This window comes from Pongo abelii, chromosome 19, assembly GCF_028885655.2.
Source record: "Pongo abelii isolate AG06213 chromosome 19, NHGRI_mPonAbe1-v2.0_pri, whole genome shotgun sequence".
Taxonomy (NCBI): domain Eukaryota; kingdom Metazoa; phylum Chordata; class Mammalia; order Primates; family Hominidae; genus Pongo; species Pongo abelii.
Window position 1 is genome coordinate 90,824,409 of NC_072004.2, and position 19,483 is coordinate 90,843,891.

The 19,483-nt window shown below is 47.3% G+C and overlaps 1 long non-coding RNA gene and 1 other non-coding gene across 2 annotated transcripts; both read right to left on the bottom strand.

Moving 5' to 3' along the window:
• Positions 1-277: 277 nt before the first annotated feature.
• Positions 278-18,844, bottom strand: LOC129051428 (uncharacterized). The gene is made up of 3 exons (XR_008515691.2): positions 18,381-18,844; positions 9,400-9,495; positions 278-705 (listed from the first exon to the last, which is right to left on the bottom strand). It is a non-coding gene; the product is annotated as an uncharacterized LOC129051428 (long non-coding RNA).
• On the bottom strand, positions 1,067-1,169 carry LOC112129760 (U6 spliceosomal RNA). Its single transcript, XR_010138376.1, has one exon. It is a non-coding gene; the product is annotated as a U6 spliceosomal RNA (small nuclear RNA).
• Positions 18,845-19,483: the final 639 nt, after the last annotated feature.

Sequence of the window (19,483 nt, forward strand, 5' to 3'; positions counted from 1 at the left end):
GTTCTAAAATAGCAGCCAGAAAAAAATAGAAATGGAAGGGAGGGACTTGGCTGCTAAGCAGAGAGGAAGACATGAGGGAAGAGTTGCAGTTTTTTGTTTTGAGTGGGCCTGGATAATGGGGAGAACACAGAAATTTGCCAGTCAAGAGGCATAGCTGACTGGAGGGGGCGGGCACAGAGAACAGGGAAGGGCAGGTGAGAAGACAATTGTAGGGGTGAAGGGAATTTTTCCCTTCCACTCTGACAGTTTGAGTCTGCTGAAATAAACTGGCAATAGATTAACAGGAGAAAACACATACAAATTTACTGACATGCAGTGTGCATGGTTACCATACAGAATATGAGACTCAGAGAAGAGCCAGTTGGCTGAAGCTTAAAGAGCACCATCTTTACAGAGGAGAGGGAGATGAGGGGAGGTCGGCAATATTGAGAGGTAGTCAATGATTTTTAGGGGAAAGGAATGAGCCCAAACAATGCCTGGGACAAAGTTCCTCTGAGCTCTGGGAGCTGGAGGTTGTGACAAATTTCAGGAAGGTGAGGTGCAGGACTTCACTGTAAATAAAGGTTGTCTTACTATGCAGATAAAGTCTCCTAGATAATCTCAGCTGTCCTCAGAATAGATGAAAAGTCTGTTTGGATGTGGTGACAACTTTTAGTCTTTTCTCTTCTCTGGTAGTTAATATTTCCTGGTTATTTGACGAGGGTCCTAGGGAGGAAATTTTAAGACAATTGCATCTATTTTTTTCTTTCTTTCTTTTTTTTTTTGAGATGTAGTTTCGCTCTTGTTGCCCAGGTTGGAGTGCAATGGCGTGATCTCAGCTCACCGAAACCTCCACCTCCCAGGTTCAAGTGATGCTCCTGCCTCAGCCTCCCGAGTAGCTGGGATTACAGGCATGCACCACCACGCCCAGCTAATTTTGTATGTTTAGCAGAGATGGGGCTTCTCCCTGTTGGTCAGGCTGGTCTCGAACTCCTGACCTCAGGTGATCCACCTGCCTCGGCCTCCCAAAATGCTGGGATTACAGGTGTGAGCCACCACACCTGCTCTTTTTCTTTCTTTCTTTCTTTTTTTAATAGATCCCTTCAAAAATTTGCATGTCTTCTTGCTCAGGGGCTATGCTAATCTCTATATCATTCAAATTTTAGTATATGTGCTGCCAAAGCAAGTACACAATTGAATTTCTTTTAGTTTCTCAGTCAGCTAAGGGAACTTTCAGACAGCCCCTGCATGCACGTGGGGTGGTGAAACAAGACTTTAAAAAGTCCTTGGTTCTGAGGCAGCTTGTAAGTCCTTCCAATTTCCTTTCATTCAAAAGTGCTCAGAATGCCAGGGGAGCATACTTTGGGGTATCATTCTCTGAACCCCAACATGATGATGACTCATTTTTGGAAATGCAGAATTCAGCATTCCGGGAGACATGCAGGTGGAAATATCCAGTATGCTGTTGAAAAGCTTGACAAGCTGGGCGCAACATTCTCTCCTGTAATCCCAGCACTTTGGGAGGCTGAGGCAGGTGAATCACTTGAAGTCAGAAGTTTGAGACCAGCCTAGCCAACATGGTGAAACCTCATCTCTACTAAAAATGCAAAAATTAGCTGGGCGTGGTGGCACATGCCTGTAATCCCAGCTACTCGGGAGGCTGAGGCAGGAGAATTGCTTGAACCCAGGAGGCAGAGGTTGCAGTAAGCCAAGATCATGCCATTGCGCTCCAACCTGGGGGACAGAACCAGACTCCGTCTCAAAAAAAAAAAAGAAAAGAAAAGAAAAGCTTGACGTATTCATTCATTTTCTTTGCCAACATTAACTAAGCATCTATTCTCTTTGTTTTTTTTTTTTGTTTTTGAGACAGGGTCTCACTCTTGTCACCCAGGCTGAAGTGCAGTTGTACAACCTCAGTTCACTGCAGCCTTGACTTCCCAGGCTCAGGTAATTCTCCCATCTGAGTCTCCCAAGTAGCCAGAACTACAGGTATGTGCTGCCACGCCCAGCTAATTTTTTGTGTTATGTATGTATGTATGTAAGTATGTATGTATGTATTTATTGAGACAGGGTCTCACTCTGTTGCCCAGGTGGAGTGCAGTGGCACGATCAGGGCTCACTGCAGCCTCAACCTCCTGGGCAAGAGATCCTCCTACCTCAGCCCCCCAGTACCTGGGACAACAGGCATGCACCACGCTTGGCTAAGTTTTTGTGTTTTTAGTAGAGACGGGTATCACCATGTTAGGTTGGTCTCAAACTCCTGGGCTCAGGCAATCTGCCTGCCTTGGCCTCCGAAAGTGCTAAGATTACAAGCGTGAGCCACCATGCCCAGCCTAGAGCATCTACTCTCTAGAGAGGAGGACAACCCTTCACAGAGTCTGCAGCCTGAAGGGGAAGACATGTCTCTGAGAATTTGACCAGGATAGTGCTGGTGGCTTTGGAAGCATACAGCAGGGCACCTGACCTCATCCACTATGAGGGAAGGCAGAGGAAGTGGGCTTTAAGCTGAGACCCTGGTTAGCCTGAGAGGAAGAAAGGATACAGCAAGTGTGAAGGCCAGACAGTAGGCAAGGATGTAAGGAAGCCAATAGCTGGGACAAGGAAGGATGTGTGGCATATGGGTGAAGCAGCTGAAGAAGCTCGTGAAGGGCCTTTGCTTTTCTTTCTCTCTCTCTCTCTCTTTTTTTTTTTTGAGACAAGGTCTTGCTGTATTGCCCAGGCTGAAGTACAGTGGTGTGATCACAACTCACTGCAGCCTCAACCTCATGAACTCAAACAATCCTCCTGCCACATAGCTGGGATCATAGGCATGCGCCACCACCATGCCTGACTAATTTTTTTTTTTTTTTTTTTTTTTTGAGACAGAGTCTTGCTCTGTCAGCCAGGCTGGAGTGAAGTGGCACCATCTTGGCTCACTGCAACCTCTGCCTCCCAGGTTGAAGCAATTCTCCTGCCTCAGCCTCCCCAATAGCTGGGACTACAGGCGCGTGCCACCATGCCCTGGTAATTTTCGTATTTTTAGTAGAGATGAGGTATTACCATGTTGGCCAGGCTGGTCTCGAACTCCTGACCTCAAGTGATCCACACACCTCGGCCTCCCAAAGTGCTGGGATTACAGGCGTGAGCCACTGTGCCCGGACTAATTTTTTTATTTTTTGTAGAGAAGAGGAGTCTCACTTTGTTGCTAGCCTGGTCTTGAACTCTTGGTCCTCCCACCTCAGCATCCTAAAGTGCTGGGGTTACAGGCATGAGCCACTGCACCCACTTTTTCGTTATTGCTAAACACTTGAGACTCGACTCTATGGAATACTGAAGCAGGAGTGGGCCATGGTCAAATTTTTATCTTCCAAATATTTTGTCACTCTGGCTGCAGAGTAGAAAACCAATTGGAACTAAGACATTTATCTGTCTCAAGACTTGAGACAAGACTGTCTCAAGTCCCTTACAAAGCTCTTAAAGATATGGCCCTTCCAGCCAGTGCCACCTTCTCAGTCTCCAGCAACACATACTCCACCAATACTAACCCACTTGTGGTTTCCGGAAGGTGTCATGGTCCTTTGAGTGTCCATATCTTTACACATGCAATTTCCTCTGTTCAGTTGGCTTTCTACCCTGCGTCTAAGTCCCCAAGTCAGTTTTCTTCTTCAAAATTTCCATGGTAGGTTGGGCACGGTGGCTCACATCTCACTTTAGGAGGTGGAGGTGGGTGGATCTGTTGAGCCCAGGAGTTCAAGACCAACCTGGGCAACATGGTAAAACCCCACCTCTACTAAAAATGCAAAAATTAGCTGGGCAGGGTGGCAAACACCTCTAGCTGGGAGCTACTCAGGAGGCTGAGGTAGGAGGATCATCTGAGCCCAGGAGATGGAGGCTACAGTGAGGCATGATCGTGTCACTGTATTCAGCCTGGGCGACAGAGCAAGACCCTGTCTCAAAAAAAAAAAAAAAAAAAAAATTTCCACCATACCTCCAATCTCATTGCATCATGAATCATTACTCATTCTCCCCTAGCCCTCCCCCCTCAGTGGTCTACAAGCTCCCAAACAGACAGGGTCACCTTTTCACATTTGTATTCCCAGTACCCAGCACAGTACATGCAGTGAATAAATGGATGGATGGATGGATGGATGAATAATAAAGGCTGACCAGAGACTGAAATGTGGCTGCTCTTCTGTGCCGTGGTGGTATTTAAAGCTAAGGAAGTGGGTGAGATCTCAGAAAAGAGTAGATGCCTAAGAGAACAGGAAAAAAAAGAGGTACGTATTTCCTTTTAAAATACACCATTGATAAAAACAGACATCGAGTATGTCCATGTAAAAGTATATGCATGGGAACCAGATTTGGAAGGGAACATTGAAAAGTAAAAATAATATGTGTTAAAATGGTACGCTCGTGGGTGACATTTTTTTAAGTCAACATTTGTTATATTGTCTTTTCGATAAATTTTTTTTTCTCACAGACACAGACTCAGAAACTTGAGACAACGTTGCCCAAGATCATTCCACACTGAGAAAAAGCACATTAGAGGCAGCAGTGTTTTGAATAGGTGCATGGCTAGTGTTAAATAATGAAAAGAAATTGGAACAAGAGGCAAGTTGTAAAGTAAAAGTCACACCCTGCTATGAAAACCTGTTGTCACTGTAGCAAAACTTGCTAATTACAAACTGTCTCCATCAGTAGCTTCAGAATGCACAAAATCACCAAAAAAGTCTCTGTTTTCCTTGGGAGTTTTTAGTCGTCGGAAAGGGCTTCAGGCTTTGTTTTCTGTGAGTTACGGGGCTGCCACCTGCAGGTAAAATCTGGACATTGCCCTGAAATTTACCGAACCCTGGATACAAACCTGGCCTGACAGTGAGCCTCTTTCCCTTAGGATCTGGCTCAAGACCCTCTCAGGGTCATCCTGAGCCCATATTTCCAAGCTTCTCTTTAGTGGGAAAGCACTAGATACCCAGTAACAGCCAGTGACAGCCTAAAATTCGGCATTTGAAATTTTATGCTGCCTTTCCCAATTGATCTTGGAAGTTCTCATCTAGAATTTCCTTCACTTAAGTTGTGAGCCAAGGCTGTGTACTCCTCTCAAGCTTCCAGTGTTCCCTCTGATGCTGAGTTTAGCAGTGAGACCAAGTGCTGTGACCCCTCTCCAACATCCTTGCCACCTTTTCCTTCCTTCCTTCCTTCCTTCCTTCCCTCCCTCCCTCTTTCTTTCCTTCCTTCTTTTTGTCTTTCTTTCTTTCCTTTTTCCTTTCCTTTTATTTCTTTCTTGTTTTCCTTCTTTCTTTCTTCATTTTCTTTCTTTCTTTCGCTCTTCCTTTCTTTACCTTCTTTCCTTCCTCTCTCTTTATCTCTCCCTCTTTCTCTCTTTCTCCCTCTTTCTCTCTTTCCCTCTCCCTCTTTCTCTCTTTCTCTCTCTCTCTCTGAGACAGAGTCCTGCTCTGTTGCCCAGGCTAGAGTACAGTGGCACGATCTTGACTCACTGCAAACTCTGCCTCTTGGGTTCAAGTGATTCTCCTGCCTCAGCCTCCCAAGTAGCTGGGATTACAGGCGCCCGCCATCACGCCCAGCTAATTTGTGTATTTTTAGTAGAGGCGGGGCTTCACCGTCTTGGCCAGGCTGGTCTCGAACTCCTGACCTCAGGTGATCCACCTGCCTCGGGCTCTCAAAGTGCTGGGATTACAGGCATGAGCCACCGCACCTGGCCTTCTTTCTTCCTCTTTTTTCTTTTCTTTTTTCTTCTTTCTCTCTCTCTCTTTCTTTCTTTCTTTTCCTTCCTTCCTTCCTCCTTTCCCCCCTCCCTCCTTCCCTCCCTTCTTTCTTTTCCTTCCTTCTCTTCCTCCCTTCCCCCTTCTTCCTTTCCTCTTTTTTCTTTCTCCTTCCTTCCTCCCTCCCTCCCTCCCTCTCTCTCTCTTTCTCTTTCTTTCTTTCTTTCTTTCCTTCTCTTCTTTCTTTTCTCATGGTCTCACTCTGTTTCCCAGGCAGGATTGCAGTGGCATAATTTTGCCTCACTGCAGCCTCAACCTTCCCTGGGCTCAGGTGATCCTCCCACCTAAGTCCCCAAGAATAGCTGGGACTACAGGTGTGTACCATCACACCTGGCTAATTTTTGTATTTTTTGTAGAGATGGGGCTTCCCAGGTTGGTCTTGAATTCCTGGGCTCAGGCAGCCTTCCCACCTCAGGCTCCCAAAGTGCTGGGATTACAGGAACCACTGCGCCCGGCCTCCTGGCCCCATTTCTGTCACCTGACCTGACCCATGCCACCATCCTTCCTGGGTGGCTGCTTTAACCTGCTAACTAATCATCCTGGTCCCCTCCAAGACATTATCTATATTGGAACCAGAATGGACTTCCTAAAACACAAATACAATGGGTGTGGGGATCACAGATAAGGTCCCAAATTCCTCAGCATGCCCCATATGTCCCTCCATGGCTGGCCCCTGATGAAAACTCCAGCCTCAACCCCTTTTTTAAAAAGTTGTAAATATCTTCTACAAATGGCCTCAACTCTTTGCCTAACCTCCTTTTGAATTTTTTGTCCCCACTCTTTTGAACTATTTACAGTTTCTCGAATAGCTCCATAACTTTTACCTTGTGCAGACTACTCCTTTGGGCTCAAATGCCTCCTCTCCTTGCCTTCCCCATCTTTAGCTGGCTCCTGTCTGTCCTTCACCACTTAACTCAGGAGCCACCTGCTACAGGAAGCCTTCCCAGATGATCTGGTTCCTCCAGTGTATTCTGGTAACACTCCATCTTTGCTCTTTTCATAGCAGTATATGTTGGTATTATGGCTGAATTGTATCCTTTTCCCCAAAATCCATATGTTGAAGCCCCAGCCCCAGTACCTAAGAATGTGACTGTATTTGAGGCTAGGACCTTTAAACAGGTGACTGAATTAAAAGAAGGCTATTGAGGCCAGGCACGGTGGCTCACGCCTGTAATCCCAGCACTTTGGGAGGCTGAGGTGGGCGGATCACGAGGTCAGGAGATCGAGGCCATCCTGGCTAACCCAGTGAAACCCCGTCTCCACTAAAAATACAAAAAAATCAGCCAGGTATGGTGGCAGGCGCCTGTAGTCCCAGCTGCTTGAGAGGCTGAGGCAGGAGAATCGTTTGAATCCGGAGGCGGAGGTTGCAGTGAGCCGAGATCATGCCACTGCACTCCAGTCTGGGCAACAGAGACAGACTCCATCTCAAAAAAAAAAAAAAAAGAAAAAGAAAAAAAGAAAGGCTGTTAGGCTGAATCCTAACCCAATCTGACTGGTGTCCACTTAAGAAGAGACTGGGGCCGGGCGCGGTGGCTCAAGCCTGTAATCCCAGCACTTTGGGAGGCCGAGGCGGGCGAATCACGAGGTCAGGAGATCAAGACCATCCTGGCTAACATGGTGAAACCCCGTCTCTACTAAAAAAAAAAATACAAAAAATTAGCTGGGCACGGTGGCGGGCGCCTGTAGTCCCAGCTACTCAGGAGGCTGAGGCAGGAGAATGGCGTGAACCTAGGCGGCGGAGCCACAGCCATAAGGCCTCAGAAAAAAACAAACCTGGCCAGGTGTGGTGACTCATGCCTGTAATCCCAGCACCTTGGGAGGCCAGGGTGGGCAGATCGCTTGAGGTCAGGAGTTCAAGATCAGCCTGGCCAATATGATGAAACCCCATCTCTACTAAAAATACAAAAATTAGCCAGGCGTGGTGGTGGGTGCCTGTAATCCGAGTTACTCAGGAGGCTGAGGCAGGAGAATCACTCGAACCCGGGAGGCGGAGGTTGCAGTGAGTCAAGATCGTGCAACTGCACTCCAGCCTGGGCAACAGAGCAAGACTGTCTTGAAAAGAAAAAAAGAAGAAGGAGGAGGAAGAAGGAGGAGAAGGAGGAGAAGGAGGAGAAGGAGAAGAAGAAGAGGAAGAGGAAGAAGAAGAGGAAGGAGAAGGAGAAGGAGGAGAAGAAGAAAGAAGAAGAGGAAGAGGAAGAAGAGGAAGAGGAAGAAGAAGAAGAGGAAGAGGAAGAAGAAGAGGAAGGAGAAGGAGAAGGAGGAGAAGAAGAAAGAAGAAGAGGAAGAGGAAGAAGAGGAAGAGGAAGAAGAAGAAGAGGAAGAGGAAGAAGAAGAAGAAGAGGAAGAGGAAGAAACCAAACCTGCCAACATCTTGATCTTGGACTTGATTTTAAGGATTTTAAAACACTCAAAATTGTGAATTTTGTTATGGCAGCCCTAGGAAACTATCATCTACTCACTTGTCCCTCTCCCCTTTAGACTATGAGTTCCTCAAGCGCAGGGACCATGTCTTGTTTTTCTTGGCTCGCCACATCTAGCCTAATGCCTGGCAAGAGCACACTCCAATAAAAACCAAATGACTGGCTGGCTTAGTCATGGCAGGAGGACAGAAGGAACCATGAAGAAAAGTAAATGGGCCAGGTGTGGCGATTACACCTTTAAGCCCAGCACGTTGGGAGGCTGGGGTGAGTGGATCACTTGAGCCTTGGAGTTTTGAGACCAGCCTGGGCAATATAGCAAGACCTCATCTCTACAAAAAGTAAAAAAGTGAGTCAGGTGTGGTGTTGCATGCCTGTAGTCCCAACTACTCGGGGGGTTGAGGTGGGAGAATCACCTGAGTCTGGGAGGTTGGGGATACAGTGAACCATGATCGCACCACTGCACTATAGCCTGGGTAACAAAGCGAGACTCTGAAAGAAAGAAGGGGCTGGGCATGGTGGCTCATGCCTGTAATCTCAGCACTTTAGGAGGCCGAGGCAGGTGAATCACCTGAGGTCAGGAGTTGGAGACCAGTCTGACTGACATGATGAAACCCTATCTCTACTAAAAATACAAAAATTATCCAGGGGTGGTGGCGCATGGCTGTAATCCCAGCTACTGGGGAGGCTGAGGCAGGATAATTTCTTGAACCCGGGAGGCGGAGCTTTCTTTCAGTGAGCCGAGATCACACCACTGCACTCCAGCATGGGCAACAAGAGCGAGACTCCATCTCAAAAAAAAAAAAAAGGAAGGAAGGAGGGAGGGAGGGAGAGAAGGAAGGAAAGAAAGAAAGAAAGGTGAGAGAGAGACAGAGGAGATGAAAATGGTTCAAAGGGGGCCAGGCATGGTGGCTCACGCCTGTAATCCCAGCACTTGGGAGGCCAAGGTGGGCGGATCACCTGAAGTCAGAAGTTTGTGACCAGCCGGCCAACATGATAAAACCTTGTCTCTACTACAATTACAAAAAAATTAGCCGGGCATGGTGGTACATGCCTGTAATCCCAGCTACTCAGGAGGCTGAGGCAGGAGAATCACTTGAATCCGGCAGGCGGAGGTTGCAGCAGTGAGCCAAGATTGCGCCACTGCACTCCAGCCTGGGCGATAGGGGGAGACTCTACCTCAAAATAAATAAATTAATTAAATTAAATTAAGAAAAAAAGAGGCCAGGCGCGGTGGCTCTCACCTGTAATTCCAGCAGTTTGGGAGGCCCAGATGGGCGGATCGCCTGAGGTCGGGAGTTCAAGATCAGCCTGGCCAGCATGGTGAAACCCTTTCGCTACTAAAAATAAAATAAAATAATTAGCCCAGCGTGGTGGCAGGTGCCTGTAATCCCAGCTACTCAGGAAGCTGAGGCAGGAGAATTGCTTGAACCCGGGAGTCAGAGGTTGCAGTGAGCTGAGATCGTGCCATTACACTCCATCCTGAGCGACGGAACGAAACTCTGTCTCAAAAAAGAAAAAAAAAAAAAACTTCAGATAAGCAAATGGACTCTGGTCCTGACAGCTCCCTGTAGCGATGCCAGGGTCAGTTCAGAGGAGCCTGGCCTTTCTCATTTCCTTCTGTTTCAGTTTGCACATCTCTTTTTCCTTAGCACACACTCTGCCCATTAAGGAGATGAAGTCAGTTCCATTTTGGCCATGAGCTAAAATGCAAGTGATGCGTCCAAAGGGTGGAAATTTCCTCGTGTTCCTACGCCTACAAGAAAGAAGCATTAGCAACTTTAGCAGCTTAATACTAGGAAGTCTCTCCAATGTTGGTTTTTATAAAATTAAAAATATTTCAGGCCAGAAGCGGTGTGGCTCACGCCTGTAATCCCAGCAATTTGGGAGGCTGAAGTGGGAGGATTGCTTGAGGCCAAGAGTTCCAGACCAACCTAGGCAACCTAGCAAGGCCCTTGTCGCTACAAAAATTCAAAAAAATTAGCCGGGGTATGGTGGCATGCACCTGTGGTCCCAGCTACTCAGGAAACTAAGGTGGGAGGATTGCTTAAGTCTGGGAGGTTAAGGCTGCAGTGAACTGTGATCATGGCACTGCCTGGGTGACAGATCAAGACCCTGTCTCAAAAATAAATAAATAAATAAATAAATAAATAAAAATTTCAGTAGCCATGCATGGTGGCACATGCCTGTAGTCCCAGCTACTCAGGAGGCTGAAGTGGGAGGATCACTTGAGTCCAGGAGTTCAAGGCTGCAATGTGCTATGATCATGCCTGTGAACAACCATTGCACTCCAGCCTGGGTAACATAACAAGACTCCATCTCTACACCAAGTTTAAAAACTAATGCAAAATAAAAATATTTCACTGAGAAAGTTTGTTTATATTCAAGGTGTACATTGTGATGATCTATGTATATGTTGTGAATGATTATCACAAATTAACACATTCACCACCACCTATGCTGTACATTAGATCCCCAGAACTTGTTTATTTTAAAATAGTAAAATATTATCCCTATGAGATTCTCCCTTTTCTTCTCCTTAACATCTCCCGTTAAAAAAAAAATTCGGGCCGGGCGCGGTGGCTCACACCAGTAATCCCAGCACTTCGGGAGGTGGAGGCAGGCAGATCACCTGAGGTCGGGAGTTTGAGACCAGTCTGACCAACATGGAGAAACCCTGTCTCTACTAAAAATACAAAATTAGCCGGGCATGGTGGCGCATGCCTGTAATCCCAGCTACTTGGGAGGCTGAGGCAGAGGAATCAGTTGAACCTGGGAGGCGGAGGTTGCAGTGAGCTGAGATCGTGCCATTGCACTCCAGCCTGGGTGACAGAGCAGGACTCCATCTCCAAAAAAAAAAAAGAAAGCATGGGAGAAAGAGGAACAATGAGCAGCGAGGATAAGCTATTCTTTTTCAGAGTTTTGCTATAAAACAGAGCAGAGCAAAGAGTGGGAGTTGGAGGGCCAAGGAAGGGATTTTAAATATGGGGCCAACTACAGCATGTTTTGTGTGCTGAGGGGAATATCTAGAAGAGGAGAAACTCAGCTATGAGAGACAGGAGAGAATTGAGGAACAAAATGTTTGCACTTCCTACATTTCCATGGGCAAGAAGTCGCATCTCAGGCCAGGCACTGGGGCTCATGCCTGTAATCCCATCACTTTAGGAGTCTGAGGCGGGAGGATGGCTTGAGCCCAGGAGTTCAAGACCAGCCTGGGCAACATTGTGAGACCCCATCTCTATAAAATGTAAAAAAATAATTAGCCAGCCATGGTGGCATGCGCCTGTGGTCCCAGTTACTTGGGAGGCTGAGGTGGGAGGATTGCTTGAGCCCAGGAGTTTGAGGCTGCAGTGAGCTGACATCATGCCACTATACTCCAGCTTCGGCAACAGAATGAGACCCTGTCCCAAAAAAGAAAAAAAAAAAGGAACCATTTCTGAGAACAGAGCTAGGTCGGTGGGTAGCAGTGGTGGCAGGAAGATGTAATCTTTTTAGATATTTCTGTTCTGATGGCTTCCATTCTCTCAGCTGAATTAATGAGAACACCTGTGGTGGGGATGGCAAAGCCTGGAGGAGTTGTGAAAAGACCAGGAGGCTTGAAACTATCCTTTTGGACAGTGGGGGAACAATAGATTCAGGAGACATTGCAGGCAGCGCTAAAGTCCAACTCAGACTTATGGTTGTAAATTTCTTTTCTTTTTTTTTTTTTTTTTGAGACGGAGTCTCACTCTGTTGCCCAGGCTGGAGTGCAGTGGCGCCATCTCGGCTCACTGCAAGCTCCGCCTCCTGGGTTCATGCCATTCTCCTGCCTCAGCCTCCCGAATAGCTGGGACTACAGGCGCCCGCCACCACGCCCGGCTAATTTTTGTATTTTTAGTAGAGACGGGGTTTCACCTTGTTAGCCAGGATGGTCTCGGTCTCCCGACCTCGTGATCCACCTGCCTCGGCCTCTCAAAGTGCTGGGATTACAGGCGTGAGCCACCGCGCCCGGCCTCGGTGGTTGTAAATTTCAAAAGGCCGCTCAGACTAGTTGAATGTGGTTTTTTTTTTTTTTTTAGATGGAGTCTCTCTCTGTCGCCCAGGCTGGAGTGCAGTGGTGCGATCTCGGTTCATTGCAAGCTCTGCCTCCCAGGTTCACGCCATTCTCCTGCCTCAGCCTCCCAATGTGCTGGGATTACACGCATGAGCCACCGCGCCCAGACAGTTGAGTGTGTTTTTAACCTAGTTGGTGTGTGTGTTTTTTTTTTTTTTCTGTTTTATTTTACCTGATGTCTACAACAACAACTAGTTGTGTGTGTGTTTTTTTGTAGTTTTTGTGTTTTGTTTTGTTTTGTTTTTTTGAGACGAGGTCTTGCTCTGTTGCCCAGGCTGGAGTGCAGGGGCATGATCTCAGCTCACTGCAACCTCTGCCTCCTGGGTTCAAGCAATTTTCCTGCCTCAGCCTCCTGAGTAGCTGCGATTACAGATGCCTGCCACCACGCCCGGCTAATTTTTGTATTTCTAGTAGAGACAGGGTTTCGCCATGTTGGCCAGGCTGGTCTCGAACTCCTGACCTCAGGTCACCCTCCCACCTTGAGCTCCCAAAGTGTTGGGATTACAGGCATGAGCCACCATGCCTGGCCTAGTTGTATTCTTTTTTTTTTTTTTTTTTTTTTTTGGTATAAGGGAGACGCAGTCTGGCTGTGTTGCCAGGCTGGCTGGAGTGCAGAAGCGCTATCTCAGCTCACTGCAACCTCTGCCTCCTGGGTTCAAGCAATTCTCCTTCCTTAGCCTCCTGAGTAGCTGGGACTACAGGCACATGCCACCACGCCTGGCTAAATTTTTTCTTGTATTTTAGTAGGGATGGGGTTTCACCATGTTGCCCAGGCTGGTCTTGAACTCCTGAGCTCAGGCAATACCCCCACCTTGGCCTCCCAAAGTGCTGAGATTACAAGCGTGAGCCACTGCGCCCGGCCTGTGTTCTTAACCAGTCAAATTCAGCGGCCTGGTTGCAGACACGGAGCAGGCATAGATTCTGATTTAACCAGGTTAGGGTTTTGCCAACTCGATATGGAGAGAGGGCTCAGAGTGTTGAGGATGTGTGCGCAAGGCAGCAGGTACAGCACTGGAGCATGAAACCCAAGCCCAGTGAAAAACAGAAAGGGAGGATTTGGGTGTGTTTAATGGCTATGGAGTTTCAATGTGAGATGAAGAAAAAGTTCTGGAGTTGGACAATGGTGATGGTTGCATAATGATGTGAAGTTAACTGACATTAACTTAATGTCAGTTAATTGTACACTTAAAAAGGTTAAAATGGCAAATTTTATGTACATTATACCATAATAAGTTTTTCAAATATTAAAATTGGTCGGGCACAGTGATTCATGCCTGTAATCTCAGCACTTTGGGAGGCCAAGGTGGGCAGATCACTTCAGCCCAGGAGTTTGAGACCAGCCTGGCCAACATAGTGAAACCCCATCTCTACTAAAAATACAAAAAATAGCCAGCGTAGTGGCGCATGCCTGTAATCCCAGCTACTCAGGAGGCTGAGGCAGGAGAATCTCCTGAACCCGGGAGGTGACATTTGCAGTGAGTGGAGATCGTGTCACTGCACTCAGCCTGGGTGACACAGCAAGGCTCTGTCTCAAAAAAATCCCAAAAATATTAAAATAAAAAAAAATTTGTTTTTGATGGCCAGGTGCAGTGGCTCATGCCTGTAATCCCAGCACTTTGGGAGGCCAAAGCAGGTGGATCACCTGAGGTTAAGAGTTCAAGACCAGCTTGGCCAACATGATGAAACCCTGTCTCTACCAAAAATACAAAAAATTAGCTGGGCATGGTGGCAGGTGACGTAATCCCAGCTACTTGGGAGGCTGAGGCAGGAGAATCGCTTGAATGAAGGAGGTGGAGGTTGCAGTGAGCCGAGATCGCATCACTGCACTCCAGCCTGGGCAACAAGAGCAAAACTCTGCCTCAAAAACAAAACAAAACAAAACCAAAAAAAAACCCCCCAAGAATTGTTTTTGAGACAGGGCCTCATTTTATTTCATGTGCTGGAGTTTAGTGCTGCAATCATGGCTCACTGCAGCCTGGAACTCCTGGGCTCAGGTGATCCTCCCATTTTAGCCTTCTAAGTAGCTGGGACTACAAGCTCACGCCATCATGCTTCGCTCATCATTTTGTAATTTTTGTAGAAATGAGGTTTTGCCATGTTGCCCAGGCTGGTCTTGAACTCCTGAGCCCAAGCAATCCACCTACCTTGGCCTCCCAATGTTCTGGGATTCCAGGTATGAGGCACCATAACCAGCCAATATTAAAATTTAAAAAAATATTGATGTCTGGCCCCATCTCAGATAAATCAGAATCTCTGGGGTTGGAGCCTAAACATCAGTATTTTATTTTTTATTTTTGGAGACAATGTCTCACTCTGTAGCCCAAGCTGGAGTGCAGTGGTGTAATCATAGCTCACTGAAGCCTTGAACTCCTGGGCTCAAATGATCCTCCCACCTTAACCTCCCGAGTAGCTAGGGACTACAAGAGTGCACCATCACACCCAACTAATTCATCTTTTTTTTTTTATTTTTAGAAACAGGGTCTTACTATGTTGGTCAGTCTGGTCTTGCAATCCTCCCATCTCAGCTTCCTGTGTAGCTGGAATTACAGGCATGAGCTACCACACCCTCAACATCAGTATTTTAATAGACTATGGAATTGCTGAATTTGTACATTTTCTTTCACTCATTCATTCAACAAACACATACTGAATGTGCATTATGAGCCAGGAACATCACCAGGCACTAGGGATGCATGAGTGAATTAAAAAGGACAGGGTTGGGCCAGGGCGCAGTGACTCACGCCTGTAATATCAGCACTTTGGGAGGCCGAGGTGGGTGGATGCCTTGAGCTCAAGAGTTTGGGACCAGCCTTGGCAACATGGGGAAACCCCGTCTCTACCAAAAATACAAAAATTAGCCAAGTATGGTGGTGCGTACCTGTAGTTGTAGCTACTCAGGAGACCAAGGTAGGAGGACTGCCTGAGCCTTGGAGGTCAAGGCTGCAGTGAGCCAAAATTGCACCACTGAACTCCAGCCTGGGCAACAGAGTGAGACCCTGTCTAATAAATAAATAAATAAAAGGACAGGGTTCCTGCCCTCTTGGAGCTTACAATCATATGAGGAAAGGTGAACAACAAGCAACAAGCCAGTAAACAAATATGATTTAATTAGAATTTTTTTTTTTTTTGAGATGGAGTCTTGCTCTGTGGCCCAGGCTGCAGTGCAATGGCGCAATCTCAGCTCACTGCAACCTCTGCCTCCTGGGTTCAAGTGATTCCCCTGCCTCAGCCTCCTGAGTAGCTGGGACTACAGGCACCCGGCACCATACCCAGCTAATTTTGTAATTTTTGTATTTTTAGTAGAGACGGGGTTTCACCAGCTTGGCCAGGCTGGTCTCAAACTCCTGACTTCAGGTGATCCACCCACCATGGCCTCCCAAAGTGCTGGGATTACAGGGGTGAGCCACCACGCTTGGCCTAATTACAAATTTAGAAGCCTGTTTTAACCATCTAAGTGGACTTGAACGAAGAAGAGGGATTAGAGATCCATCTTGATCTCTGTTGGAGGCATTGGAGATGCCGTGGGATGGGTGGACTTGAGATATTACTGTAGAGAGAAAACACAGGTGGCAGGGTTGGAAATGAGCGGTGAGTGAGAGTGAGAAGCAGGACGACATCCAGGTTTACAGCTTGAGCGCTGGAGGACCGACCCGAGAGACACAGTGAAATAAGAATAGGATTTAATGTAGGAGAGATGGTTCCAATGCCAGCCAGCCAGCCAGTTCCCAGTGCTGAGTGAGGAATCTGTGACATGTCTTGTCACTTGTTTGTGACTTAATTTCTTCATCTGGAAAAGTGTTGATAATAATATATCTCAAAACAGGCCAGGCATGGTGTCTCATGCCTGTAATCCCAGCACTTTGGGAGGCTGAGGAGGGTGGATCACTTGAGGTCAGGAGTTTGACACCAGCCTGGCCAACATGGTGCCAACATGGTGAAACCCCGTCTCTACTACAAATACAAAAAAATTAGCCAGGCGTGGTGGTCAGTGCCTGTAATTTCAGCTACTTGGGAGGTTGAGGCAGGAGAATCCCTTGAACCTAGGAGGCGGAGGTTACAGTGGGCTGAGATCACGCCAATGCACTCCAGCCTAGGCAACAGAGTGAGACTTCATCTCAAAATAATAATAATAATAATAATATATCTCAAAACAGAGTTGACATGAAAATGAAACAAAATAAGACAATGCGTATTGGCTGGGTGTGGTGACTCACACCTGTAATCCCAGCACTTTGGGAGGTCAAAGCAGGAGGATCTCTTGAGCCCAGAAATTTGAGACCAGTCTGGGCAACACAGTGAGATCCCGTTTCTCCAAAAAAAAAAAAAAAGATTCTTTCTTTTTCTTTTTTTTTTTTTTTTGAGACAGAGTCTCCCCTGTGGCCCAGGCTGGAGTGCAGTGGCGCAATCTTGGCTCACTGCAAGCTCCACCTCCCGGGTTCACGCCATTCTCCTGCTTCAGCCTCCTGAGTAGCTGGGACTACAGGCGCCCGCCACCACGCCCGGCTAATTTTTTTGTATTTTTAGTAGAGACGGGGTTTCACCATGTTAGCCAGGATGGTCTCGATCTCCTGACTTCGTGATCTGCCCGCCTAGGCCTCCCAAAATACGGGAATATAGGCGTGAGCCACAGCGCCCGGCCAAGTGTTGTAAAATGTTTCTTAATTGACTGGGCATGGTGGCTCACACCTGTAATCCCAGCACTTTGGGAGGCTGAAGTGGGCAGATCATCTGAGTTTGGGAGTTTGAGACCAGCTTGACCAATATGGAGAAACCCTGTCTCGACTAAAAATACAAAATTAGCCAGGCGTGGTGGTGCATGCCTGTAATCCCAGCTACTTGGGAGGCTGAGGCAGGAGAGTCAGTTGAACCAGGGAGGCAGAGGTTGCGGTGAGCTGAGATCGCGCCATTGCATCCCAGCCTGGGCAACAAGAGCGAAACTCCATCTCAAAAAAAAAAATTTTTTTTCTTAATTATTACCTTTTAGACATTCTCCTCTCAATTTTCCCTTTCTTCGTCTTAACGATTCCACTTGGATCCACCACTGTCATAGTTATTAAAAGCTTCTCAGACTGTATCTTTTAGCTGTTCTCTCCTGAGCATACCTATATTCTCAGTCACCCAATGATCTCAAAACACTTTGTAGATTATGACCATTATTTATTTTATTCTTATTATTTTTTTTGAGACAGGGTCTCCCTCTGTCACCTGCCTTACCCTCCTTAGTAGCTGGGACTACAGATGCGCACCACCACACCACACCCTGCTAATTTTTGTATTTTTAGTAGAGACTGGGTTTCTCCATGTTGCCCAGACTGGTCTTGAACTCCTGGGCTCAAGGGATTTGCCCACCTCGGCTTCCCAAAGTGTTGGGATTACAGGTGTGAGCCACTGTGCCCAGTGCCTTAAAGCTTTATAGAAAAAATAATGGCAGGCCGGGCGCAGTGGCTCACACCTGTAATCCCAGCACTTTGGGAGGCCAAGGCAGGCAGATCACCTGCAGTCAGGAGTTGGAGACCAGCCTGGCCAACATGGAGAAACCCCGTCTCTACTAAAAATACAAAATTAGCCAGGCGTGGTGGCACATGCCTGTAATCCCAGCTACTCGGGAGGCTGAAGCAGGAGAATCACTTGAACCCAGGATGTGGAGATTGCAGTGAGCCGAGATGGTGCCACTGCACTCCAGCCTGGGCAACAAGAGTGAAACTCTGTCTCAAAAAAAAAAAAAGAAAAGAAAAGAAAAAATAATGGTCCAGAGCAGTGGCTGACACCTGTAATCCTAGCACTTTGGGAGGCCGAAGTGGGTGGATCACAAGGTCAGGAGTTTGAGATCAGCCTGGCCAACATGGTAAAACCCCGTCTCTACTAAAAATACAAAAATTAGCCGGATATGGTGGCGGGCCCCTGTAATCCCAGCTACTCCGGAGGCTGAGGCAGGAGAATCACTTGAACCTGGGAGGCGGAGCTTGCAGTGAGCCGAGATTGCACCACTGCACTCCAGCCTGGACGAACAGAGTGAGACTACGTCTCAAAAAAAAAAAAAAAAAAAAAATGTTTTAAGGCCCCTTTACAGAGAAAACATGCCACTCCAGCCTATAGCTAAGCAGGTGTACCCCTGGTGGACAAGTGACTTACTCAGGACAATGACTGCCGAGGCCGGGATTTGGGAGCATTCAAATGTAAGTCGGTGGTTTCCCATTTTACATGAAAGCATACTTGAAGGTTTTAATTAGCAAGTGGAACAACTTCTACTTGCTCATGTTGTCAGCCCTACGTGTCGTCATCAACCACAGGGTAATTAGTGAGGGAAAGGATCAAGCGTCTTCTGTTGTGACAAACAGTACAGCATTTCTAGGTGATCCTTACGCAGGCTGGAAAATCGGGCACTTCCCTTGGTTGCCATTAGATGTCACTCGAGACAGGCAGGCGCTTCCTCGGAGGCGGTTGTAGAACTAACTGTAAAGGAATGCAGTCCTTTGGCTCCAAAAATGGATTCGACCTCGCTGCCCGGACTCGCCGCACTAGAAGTGCCAGGAAACGTTGTTTGATGGAGCGTGGAGGAAATATCCTGTTGCACCATATGCAATGGAAACCCTATTTCCCTGGAACCAAAACAGAATTCACGACCCAACAAGACTGCTCTCTCCCTCCCCCGCCAACCCCTAAATCTTTGTTAACCACAAGCTTCTTTTTTTTTTTTTTTTGAGACCGAGTCTCACTCTGTCGCCCTGGCTGGAGTGCAGTGGCGCCATCTCGGCTCACTGCAAGCTCCGCCTCCCGGGTTCAAGCCATTCTCCTGCCTCAGCCTCCCGAGTAGCTGGGATTACAGGCGCCCGCCACCACGCCCGGCTAATTTTTTGTATTTTTAGTAGAGACGGGGTTTCACCGTGTTAGCCAGGATGGTCTCGATCTCCTGTCCTCGTGATCTGCCCACCTCGGCCTCCCAAAGCGCTGGGATTACAGGCGTGAGCCACTGGGCCCGGCCAACCACAAGTTTCAATTCTTTGTGGTTACGAAAGAACAGAAATAATGTTTTCCCATTTACTTAATAAACTCAGAAGCTGTATTTTCTCTGCCTTCTATGAAACATATCTTCCCTTTCTGCTAGACTGTTTTTTGGTTTTATGGCTCAAGGGCAGAAAGTTGTGGAATTTATTCTCTTTTCACTTCTAAAACGTTTTCAGACTTAGATTGCTCAGTGGCAAAGTCTGATGTCTTCCTCTCCGGTTAGGATCCTG